General features: G+C 44.6%; 1 long non-coding RNA gene across 1 annotated transcript; it reads right to left on the bottom strand.

Moving 5' to 3' along the window:
* Positions 1-5,491: 5,491 nt before the first annotated feature.
* Positions 5,492-9,796, bottom strand: LOC146200339 (uncharacterized). Its single transcript, XR_014705226.1, has 3 exons — positions 9,242-9,796; positions 9,000-9,159; positions 5,492-7,476 (listed from the first exon to the last, which is right to left on the bottom strand). It is a non-coding gene; the product is annotated as an uncharacterized LOC146200339 (long non-coding RNA).
* Between the last annotated feature and the right edge of the window lie 2,270 nt (positions 9,797-12,066).

The following is a 12,066-nucleotide window of genomic DNA, read 5'->3' as shown; positions in this document are numbered from 1 at the left end:
CCAGGAAAAATATTCTAATCGTTCGAATTATCCGAAAACTCGAATTATCAAATGACCCTAAAAAACTGCCGAAAACCATTAGCATCAAAATTTTATCCTCATAGAGCAAAATCGCGAAAGCCTACCCTTTTTTTCCTATCATTTGCCTCTCATCGTTTTCCTCTGATCGGCATTTGTTGCAGTGATTATAATTGGTTTACAGGAAAGGAACGCCGCAGCACCTGTCACACTTTTTCCGGCAAGTGTTTGGACCAAGACCGACTGAAATACAGACCTGCACAGATAGCACTGCTCCAGCGCGCACCTTCTAGTTCATAGCCTTCGCCGCTAGGAAATGAACACTACGGGTAGCCTAGCGCTACTGTACACCTGTTAATAAGAAGGGTCTATTAGTTATGTAATTTTTCTTCGTCGCGCTGTGCGTGGTGCATTGTGGGTAACTGAGGCGCAGTCAGCTATTTTTGCGTCCACCGAACAAACAGGGCGAACGTACGTATCAAGTACTGTCATGCGGTTCCATGATTGGTGGCATCCGCAGCTATGGTTTATTGAGCTATCGTAAACAGTAGTAGCCGTGCACAATGCAAGCAACAGAAGCTGAAGAGCTGCGCGAATGACCTCGTCATTTTAAGGTTCCGAAAGTACAGATGAACGACTCCGCCCGAACGAAATAACTCACCGCGATTCGACGTGACGTATGGCTGGCACGGCTGAACCGCGGAAGTAGTATCACGAAAAATTCGAAATATATGTCGAAAATCGGCTGGGCTGGAACCTTTCGCATGTTCCCTGGCAGCGAGCTGTTGCAACGATCCGGGCATGGCTGCTCTTCCCGCAGTCGCAAGCCATATTCCAGGTAAAAGAACAGCACACCAATAACACCAATATGACAACATGCATCACCGTGTCTAGCCAGGCGCATGCAGTGCGCCGCCAACACCTCCTCGTCGTGGTTTGCGACAATCCAAGCCTTCGGAGGACTCGACAAACTCTGTGTTTGGCGTACCCGACTCATTTGACCAGAAGTCGGACGGTCGCATCATCTGTGTCGTCTGCGAAGCAATATTCGCTGAAGGCATAGCTGAAGGAACGTAGGCGGGCAGAGTTGTTTTGTGGAAGGTTTAAAGAGCTTTATAAAATTATTTAGGAAGACTAACAAGCGAAACTTAGTTTGGCAAAACCTAGTACGGTATTTGAAGAATTTTGCTGCAAAAAAATCATTTTGAGTTTGCAACGCAACGAGGTGGCGCCACCGGGGCCATCGCTGTGGCAGCGGTTTCGTTTGCTTCATTACCGCCACAGACGATGCAAACATCCGACTTCTTCTGATCGAATGAGACAAGTACACCAAACAAGTTCGTACAAAAATACTGACTACAAAATGCTATTTCTGTTCTAAATTTGAGCTAGAAGGAGTCAGCGGTTTAGCTGGGATAAGCATTGTACGGCACGCATGCAATTGCTCAAAGCGCGAGTTCGTCTGCTTAAACTGCGGCTCTTTAAAGGGGTCGTGAAACGAAAATGTAGCAGCCCAGTTGCAATTTTCCTTGCTTCAGTAAACATTAGGTATGCCTATTCCAAAATATATCGTCGAAATATTGCTTCTGCATTTAATAATACCATTCTGAAATCAAAGCATTTTTGCGTTCCTGAAGCGACCATGCGACTCTGTAGGCCGGAATTAGAAGTACTCGCCTACGTCATGTTTAGCCTTTTGGAAACGCAGATATAATCATTATTTCCCATACAATAGTAGGTTGCTGTTAAAGTTAGCAAATAAAAATACATTATATCAATTATTCGCTCACGCAAACGCATTTCTTCAACAGTACTGTCACGTGACGCGCGGTCGGCGGCGGCGGCGGAGCAGGACGGGTGGTAAAGCTCACTTTACGGGTGGTGTCTGCTTCTCGCTGCGCTCTGGAACAGAGCGAGAGGTGACGCTCAAGTTCAGATTTTCGGTAACGACGGCTATACCTCGCTCCGCCGGGTACTCCAAATGACAATGGTTCCAATCTAATTTGTTGTTGTTATTTTCTTTTTCTTTTTGTGAACATTCGTGATGGAGCACAACGTCTTGAGCAGTCTCATACCACCGGTACAACTTGGTTGTGCGGCCGCTGCTGTAATTTTTTTAAGTATTATTATTCCCGGCGTCATTAAAGATACCATCTAAATACGGTTCCAGGTCAAAGAAATCGACAAGTGTGTTCAATCCGAGTGGTGGGTGGAGTGTTTCAGGAGCGGGCGCCGCGGCGCGTACTCGTATATTAGTTGCTCGCCTCCGCGCTGCATCACTGAGAATAGCGTGTCGAGCTTCGCTTCCTTTATTTCGGCCGGATGACCTGAACTATGGCACTACACGGAAAGCCGGAAACCGAAAAAAAAAAAAAAAAAAAAAAAAGGTTGCTACAATGTACTTGGGTGGCCCTTTCACCCTACGCGTTGTCGCAGCTTTGCTCCCCCACCTTCCCGACGCCTCTCTCGTAACCTTTCTCAAAAAAAAAAAAAAAAAAAAAGAGGAAGCATACTTCCTACAACGTCTACAGTGCTCAGACTTCGCCTATTTTTCCTGTCACCGTTAGGTTCTGGGTTTAGGCGTGTTGTGCGTGTTTGAGTGCTCGATATGCCAACCGTGTACGTCGCGATCGATTGCAGCACGGCTTCTCCGAGTGGAAGTAACGTTCGCTTTCACAAGTTTTGGCACACCGATTGGGTTCATGTGTTCGTACTACTTTCTACTGGAAGTCCTAAATGAACCTCGGCGTCATTCGAAGCTCGGCATGGACCGGAAACGAAGAAAGCTCACCTCAAACGATGCGTCGTACCGACGCAAAACCGCTGGCCCAGTGCATTGGCAAAAAAAAGTGTAGGTCGCGTGATAAAGGCAGTAAACGTAGTTGCGATTTGTAGCCTTACAGATATGCTTATTTGAGAACTACTCGACTCGCAGAAGCCACCAGTTCTATTTGATTGTTTCCTGCCAGATTGCCCTCATAGCAGTAATATGCGCATTTTGGATTTTTTTTTATTTTGAGCGATACTGTGAGGCCAGCACAACAAGTGCCCCTACCAGCATATCGTACTACCCAGAACAGGCCCCTTGGTTCCACTTCGATCACGTTCTTTCCACAGCACTCATCTAGCCCCATAGAACCTGATGAAGACTCCAAAGAGGAGGATCATGTTGAGCAGAGCTCAGAATCCTTCACATCATTTAAAAGACATATCTAGGGTAAAAATTGTTCACCTCAAAAGCTCATACGCCCCATGTCCTTGCATTACGACGGTGTGATTACCAGATCAACCATCCAGGAGAAATGCATTCACGCAAGTGTTATTGATTGGAAAGGCGGATAGGTTGGCTTAAAAGTTTAATATCTGACCTGCTACAGAAAGAGAAGAACAAAGAGGGTCGTGACTTGATTAAAATATATGCAGAATCCTTCACATCATTTAAAAGACATTTCTAGGGTAAAAATTGTTCACCTCAAAAGCTCATACGCCCCATGTCCTTGCATTACGATGGTGTGATTACCAGATCAACCATCCAGGAGAAATGCACTCACACAAGTGTTATTGATTGGAAAGGCGGATAGATTGGCTTAAAAGTTTAATATCTGACCTGCTACAGAAAGAGAAGAACAAAGAGGGTCATGACTTGATTAAAATATATACAGGAATAGTAACTTGCACCACAGTCACGAGTCAAGTCCTGTGTCATGCAAGAAGCAGCAGAAAGCCTGCACAGCCTGTAGAGCTTTCCATTTCTGGCCAACCGGCCAATAAGTCCTCTGAGAGAGGCCTGTTGCCAAAACACTTCAAAGAAGTAACTCGAGTTATTGTTTTGCACGCATATACTGGGACACACCACTAGTACATGCTCCAGAGTCTCCGTAATGTCACATGTGGAACATTCTGGGCAGTCCGCCTGTCCAATTAAGTATAAATATTTGTGTGTGAAACCACATTTAGATGGTCTATGGAGAAAGCATGCATAATGGCATATAATTGGCAAGTGGGTATGGATCCACTAAAGCACTACCTTGTGGCCTTGAGGACAAGTAGATATAAGGAACTCAGTGATGTGTAGTGCCAAAGAGTGGTAAGGGTGTGGTGTTGAAAACTTCCAAAAATTTGTAATGCAGGCTTTGAAACTGTGAATTCACACCACTTCTAAAGTGGTTTCCCACAGATGTGGAAAGCCTCTTACCAAGGGGCCACAAGCTCAGCAGAGGTTTGTGGAGAATTATGCCCTTAAAAAAAAGATGAGTCATGTTCTGAGCGGCATCACCACAATTGTAGGCGACGCTTGCGGTGATACAGATCTGTGTATACATGGATAGAGTTGTAATATTCTCACCAGATGTATGTCAGATTAAGTTGCTTGAATCTACTAATTGATATCTTGGATTTCTCCAGTATCCCGAGAACATGCAAACGCACCAAAGGTTGAGTCATTACACACAGAGGTTGGGTGGGGTGGTATGGGAAGTCGTAGCGTGATAGCATTTGTAATTAATGGCAGCGGAGTGTACGTGAAAAACTGCTGTTCAGCTGCTCATCATCAGTGGGTGGCAATGGTGTTGTGCAAGTAGTCGTAAATACACACAAAGTGGTTCGTGTGACAATTATGTAGATATTGGGCAGGCACGTGACATTCTGAAGTAACAGCACAAAACATGGATGGGAGCACAAGACGAGAAGACGACACAATGTCTCATCGTCTTCTCGTCTTGTGCTCCCGTCCACATTTTGCACTGTTACCTCAGGATGGAAAACCAACAAGCCCAACCTGCTATTCTGGCTAACATGCCATTGTTTGAGGTGCATTGTGGCAGCCAAGGTTTATCCCAAGCACCTGCACTTCTATGTACATGTTAAAGAGTACTGGGAGTGGTGCTCATATGGGTGTGTACCATTTTCCTGGCTCGGGCAATCAGATTGCAGGCGGGCTAGCACACACAGCCCAAAGCACATGTAGTAGAAGTTTGGACTGTCGAACCGCAAAGTCTTCAGTTCAGTTCCTTCCCTTATATTTTTCAATTTGTATGAGTATCATACAGTCTGTGCTTGTATGGTTAAATTGCGAGGGTGTACATATCACCTGCGCTCCTGACCAACCTCACTCTGCATAAGTATTCACCAAGCAGTTTTCGTTCCATCAAAAGGCTTTCACAATATTCAGCGACACAAGCAGCTACTCAGACAGCATCAGTGTAGCATTCTTGGAGCTTCGCAAATCTGTGGATACATTGTTTACTAGCAAAACATGCACGGTATGTAGATATGTGTACTAGGACGCATAAGATGCCGTGACAATGTGGACTGCCCTTACGTCTACAGCTGCCCTTTAATCCTGTTACATTCTAGCCTGCAGTGAATTCTGCAGCAAGGTTTCACAATTAAATCATCCCAACTTTATATTTCTAGACTTGACCCCAGCACCGACAAAGTTCATTGTATTACCAGCATTTTGGTGGCATATTCAACCAGCAGGCCAATTAACTCAACGTCATGCAGGTTCTAGTGCAGATGTTTTCATGCAAACTACGGGTATCATCAACGAAGGAGGCTTTACTATACATACCTTTTCAGCACGCTGTTTTATGACTGGTTAAAGTCTGGTACATTTCAAAGTATAAGGCACATATTATTGTATGCATGTCTACAGATTGCAGATTATGCTGGCTTGCTTCTGAATGAGACTGCAAAATGCTGAAAATAGTGGCCACCTTTCAAAGCAGCTTTTGCAGAAAACGGTTTGATTTTTCTATTCCCCATGAGCCACTATTTTTCGAGGCCGTGTAAAGGTGAACGCGGCAACTAGAAAATCTAGGTTTGTCAGTGCCACAAGGACCACCACTTTGTAGTACATTTGGGCATTATCTAATGTTACCAAATGAGTGTTAGAGACATGTTGCTTTCAAAATAATTTATTGGTTAGCTGCAGGTTCATCAGCACATACAAAATTTTTAGGCTAGAAGGAAGTTGACCTAGAGCAAGACATCTTTTATTCACGCTTCTTTGCTGTCTTCCTCTCTCCTAAATATACAAATGTGTATATACAGCTTCACAATCATGATGTGTTGAGGTCAGTGCTAAATAAAAAAAAAATGCATCCAACAAAGGTATAGTTAGAGATTGAGTACACAAAATTCATTCTAAGTGAGCCTATATATGTCTTGTAGATTCCAATGGAAGGCAAGTATAGCAGGGGGCAGCAGAAACTCAGGCAGGCAGATAAAAAGTTTGCGGGGATCAGATGGATGCAGCTGACAGAGGATCGGGTTATTTGGATAGATATGGGAGAGACATCTATACAAGCAGGTATATACACAACTGCACAATTATGATGCATTTGCGGTCAGTGCTAAAAAAAATTCCACCCATCAACGGTATAGGTGGGGAGTGAGCACACAAAATTCATTCTAAGTGAGCCTATATATGTCTTGTAGATTCCAGGGGAAGGCAAGCGTAGCAGGGGGCGGCAGAAATTCGGGCAGACAGATGAGATTAGGAAGTCTGCGGGGATCATATGGATGCAGCTGATGTATCTGCGGTCAGTTCCAAAAGAAGAAAAATTCTACCCATCAAAGGTAAAGGAAGGGAGTGAGTACACAAAATTCATTCTAAGTGAGCCTATATATGTCTTTTAGATTCCAAGGGAAGGCAAGTTTAGCAGGGGGCGGCAGAAACTCGGGCAAGCAGATGAAATTAGGAAGTTTGCGAGAATCATGCACCTGGCACAGGATCGGGTTATTCGGATGGATATGGGAGAAGCATTTGCCCAGCAGTGGGTGCAGTCAGGCTAGTGATATCAACAAGACTAACAACTGGATGAGTTGGTACTGATTCATCTTAAAACCAGCCAGAAGACGAAACACGTGAGAGGAGCACAAGACAAAGTTTGACTAACAACTGAAATGTTACTGAAGGAAAGAGGCAAAAGAAGATTCGCACAGAAATGCACGTGCACGAAAAACCCCCAAAGCAGTGAAAGCGTGGAAAGCAGAAAGGGTCTAAAAAATCAAAATCTAAAAAAAAGCAAATTCCTTATGGTCAAGAACCACTCGTTACAAAAGGGAAGCCACAGATCCAAGTCCAAAGGCACACTATACTGCAAAGGCTAAGGACGTGTGTGTGGCTAAGAAATCGGTCAACAGTCTTTTGGGGCCTTTTTTACATGTGCATCTCTGTGCAAGTCTTCTTTTGCCTCTATCCTTTAGTAAAATTCCAGTTATTAGTCCAGCTGTCCTGCAATTCTCTCTTCTCATATTTTCCGGCTTGTTTCAGAATGAATAAGGTGATGACTCTACAAACCTTGCACAAACTGGAAACCAGTGTAACTGTCAGATGGAAACCTTTCCCTTATTTGGCTTGCATTACAAATAGGGAGGACTTTACTGTGATGTCTGCCGAGGCATCCCCAAAGCCAGTGCGCAAGCTGGCTGTAGCAGATGTAGTGGTGCCTCCTGTTGACAAGAGAAAAAGCAATATTCACTTTTCAGCATAGCAAAATGAAAATATGATTTAGGTCTTTTACAAATTTGAAAGTTATTCATGCATCTGTACAATTAATTCCCATCTAACAGAAGCTGTACAGTGTAACTTTCACTGTCAATTTATTCTCCCTGGAAGTATGGCAAACTTTGAATTCTGCTGCAGGTGATTGAGAGAGAATGAGACCCACCCAATATTAGAACTCCAGTGCAATCACAATTTGCTACTGCAGCAAAATAATGCCTGAAGGCAATGCAGCTTTTGACTGAAAAAACCTGGTAGTCGTCTTACACCCTCTATACTAGTGTTGTGGCCGATGTCAATGTCCACGCTGATATCATCCGCATAGCACGAAGATGTTAAGTATGCAACTTATGCATTAAGCAGCTCTGTGCATGGAGTCATTCTATTCGAAGGAGCCATAAACTACAAGTGCACTTCTGTCAACAGCTCTCCGTTGTTTTCCCACAACACGGCACGTGCCAAACTTTCTGCAAGTGCCGCAAAACTACTCTATAACTTCATTTGCTAACTGTAAAATTTCCAACACTTACTCAAACTGTGGAAGTTTCGGTGTACTGGCCTTTGGGAGAACGTCTTTCTTTTTTTTTTTTTTTTTGGTTGTTACATTTCAGCACATGTAAAATGTCAGTGTCAAAGCATTTTGGAGAGGTTTACTGAGTGCAGGTGTTGATGATGGTATCAGTGAAGTCAATTTTTTTAATTATATTTGCACACTATACAACACTCACCTAATGCAAGTGGGTAAAAAAAAAACTAGCAAATAAAACTTTGAGTGCTGGTATGGTGATTGTTCTGGCAGCAAGTGGGGACAGGCTATAACAAGAGTTGTCGGGCTAGTTAGTGATCGTCTGCAGAAGCCAGTCCTGCTCTGTGTGTTTTTCTTTTCTGTGTTGTTTTTTAGTGCATTTTCCCACAGCTTCCGCAGGAGACAGGCTACTAGCACAGAGTCCTCCGAAATGAGATTGCTTTTGTACTTATTTACTGCATTTCTTGTGGCATTCCTTATGTATTTATGTTTTGAAGTGCTGCACTTGCTGAAGGTCATAACTGGCTAATAAAACAAGCAAATTTGTCCGGACAGCGTCCCCCCCCCCCCCCCCCCTCGTTACTTCACATCAATGTGCATGCCCTTTCCATTTAGCAAGTTCACACTATCAGATGATGCGTGTTTTCTCATTTACTCGTGCATGGAATTAAGCAAACCAGTAATTTGCATGGTGAAACGTCATGCTCATGCGCTTCTACGAAAACAAGAAAAATATGAAAACCAGCGATGTGTTCGCGCTAACGTGGCGCAATATCAACACTGTAGACAGTGTAGATGATCGCAGGTAAGTAACGTTACAGGGGAAGCTTTATTTTATTAACACTGCCTTCCGCAATAGATTTCATTACAGCATTTCTTGCTCGAGAAAATGAAAAACAGGTGCCGCTTGTTCAAGTTATGTCGCCTTTCGCTCAAGGTTCTTACCTTGTGTTCTCGACTAGCAGTCCATGATCAAGAAGCATTTGGAGTAAATGCGGATGATCTGTAACACCCAGACGGCTGCTTCAGCTACGTAGTCGCCGCCGGGATCTCGCCAGATGCTCTCAAGAGCAGTCGGCATCGCACGCACCGCCCGCAGCTGCACCTGTTCGAAAGCTTCGGTTAGCGATTGCGCACTCTCGCAACGGTCAAACGTAGGCTAGGCTGCAAGACTCGGACATACATACCAATGCGTAGTTCCGAAACGGCTGGGATCGGGAGGCTGACGGTCGGGGCTTCTGCAAGCCGGAGTTGTGCCGCGGTTACCGCGGCCTCTCGACACAAGTGTTACTGTACCGGTCGCTCGCAGGGTCCATCTTCGCCGACCTGGCACCCGAAAAGTTGCGTCGGCGTAAGGCTCAAAGCCCACGATGTAACCATGTTTTAACAGTAGCGACTATATTCTAGTTCACTATAGCAGCACAGCGACGCTGGAACCCAGGAGGGAACCTAGGCGTCGGCCATATTAAAAAACCCTGTGTGAGCGTAGAGTAGGGCACAATTAGAACCTCTAAAATACACCGAGCTTGGTCAACTTTGGCTCAGCAGGCTCCGGCAACGGGAGCTTCTCATTGGCTTAGCGCTATGACGTACTCTGTTGAGTTGAGGAGGACGCGCGCTAGGAAACCGAAATTCTGTTTTTGTCGCTATTAAATCAACGCGGGCGATGAAACGAATCGAGGTATATTATATGATGCAGGACAAGGATTCCATTTAACTAAGCCGTGCAAAATTTCCGGAAAACGTTTCACGACACCTTTAACCAGCCGCTTGTAGCGTAGTTTTGTTCTTCGAGTAGTGTGTAGCCTTTCACTTGGTTTCTTGCGACGAATCTCGTCCCTATGGCCAAGGAACTCATGAATGTCCACATATATATGCGCGGCCGCCGGTCGACGCTTACCGTGCAGTTGCGAACATCGACTGCAAACGGGTCGGTGCCGAAGTTTTTTTTCTTTTTTTTTTTTTTTGTACAGGTCTATGTCCGCATCGCGCAGATTACAGATAATTCGAACTATCACTCATGATGCCGAGTGAGGTTTGATTACAGTGGTGCCGGCGTAAGGTAGAGCACGGTGTGGTAGAGTGGCACAGCAAACGAATACACACCAAGCCGCCGATATAGTGCTCTAGAAGATTGGGCAGTGTGTCGACCGCGCCGCGAAATGCTGGGAGCGAGGGGCCGCTTTTGCGATGACGGAGGCGCCGCAGCGCAGAGGGCGCCACCAGCAACTGGTGTGTCAGCCGTCCGAGCGCCCGCGTATGCGCGCTGTGCGGCGGGTCGGATACCGCGCGGACTGTACGTTCTTGTTTGCTTGTGCGTCGTCTCGAGCTGTTCGCAACAAGATTTTACAAATATGCCCGTTAACGGTGCACAGTACTGTTAGCAATCACCTAATTTATTTTCCATTTTGGCCGTCGGCAACACCTCGGGGAAGTAACATGACAGGAGTTGGCTCCGAAGAAAACAGCTTGGAGAGGGCCGGCGTACGACTCGCACAGCACGCTTCACTCGCCGTACAGCTTGCTTTAGCATTCCTAAAGCACCTAATTCACGTCCAGAAATGTAGTCGTTTTGAAAAGAGGGCAGTTTGGAGGCAGGATGTATGAAGAAGTGAAACGTACAAAGCGTGCGTTCGAGCGCTGACTAAAACTTATCACAGTAACTCCATTATCAAAACAGTCCAAAATGGTATATTCCGTTGTTTCCCACGCCAACTATGCCGACTACAGTAAGTCACTGAAGCCACAAGAGAAGTCGGCATTCAGTTGGAATGAATTAAATGTGGACTACCCCGCATGGAGGTAAAGATGACTTAATTATTCAAGAAAATGTTTCCATTCTAGGGTACGCAAGCCACCGGTAATATGCAAGTCATTGCCTCCAGAAGATCGCTCTAGTCCTGTTTTATGTACATTTAAAATAAAAAAAAATGAATAGCTTTGAAAAAGAAATAATGACGGAAAATAGAGGACGCAGAGGCTATAGGGTATACGCTTATTCGCTTCCGCTAGATCATCCTTCTGCGAAAGAGAGGTTGTGAGGCCGGCACGGTTTCTCACCACGAACAAAAATAGCGCTATAGGTTCGAGGCTAGGTCGCAATTTACTCAAAAATTTGGCTCGATGCACGGTCCTTTTCGACTGCTTTGCACTTTGCACTTTGCAAACTTCCTGTAAAATGTGAAGGTTCAAAAAGTTTACCTACTTGGAGCACCAGAAAAGCTCCCACTTGAATCAATGAAATTTATAGTGTTTTTGCGGCTTCGCTCTTTGCGAAGTAAGCGAATCACGACAAGAGCTCCCAAAGGGAGAATAATTAAAGTCCCTTGGAAGTATTTCACGTGTAATATCAACCTTGTTAACAATTATAGTCTGGTTAGTACTGCAAAGAGCACCCGCGGCAAGTAGCATATATAGTCCGGTAAGCAGTAGTTGCAAGTATATCCAGTCGATTACTCATATTTCATGCCACACACTAAAATAATAAACACGTATTATGTCCGCATTTCATTTCGGCATTATTTTAATTGCTTGCGTATTAGGTGTTCGTCATCTTTTTCGCATTTTTCCGCTTTCTCTCGGTGCGCGCCAAGAACTGCATCATACCTGCCAAATCGACGCGTAATTATCAGTGCTTTTATTTTTGTTTGTTTGCTCTGTACCATTTGCTGCCAGTAAAGCGTCCGCACTCAAGTGCCCACTATGAACGTATTACGTATGTGACAGGTTTAATTTTTGACATTTTATTTGAAGTAATGCCGTAGCTGTATTTGACTTTTTTTTTTTGTTCATCTAAACAACTGGTTCACCCTTTGGTTAGTGGCACGCAAACAAATGTCCGTGATATACGTATATGTTAATCACGAACAAAGAATAAATGCTTGAGTCGCGTATACCTTGTTTATTATTTTTTGCCGGTAAATACCACAGTGCTTTAAATTAGTACGGTAGTGAATAAATGTGTTTTGCTCGCACACTGTATTTGTAATTTATATAAGCGGTGATTAGGGCA

This window comes from Amblyomma maculatum, chromosome 2, assembly GCF_055883805.1.
Source record: "Amblyomma maculatum isolate TAMU_Amacu chromosome 2, ASM5588380v1, whole genome shotgun sequence".
Classification (NCBI taxonomy): domain Eukaryota; kingdom Metazoa; phylum Arthropoda; class Arachnida; order Ixodida; family Ixodidae; genus Amblyomma; species Amblyomma maculatum.
Note: the sequence above shows the minus strand (reverse complement) of the source record. Positions and strands in the feature narration are given on the sequence as shown.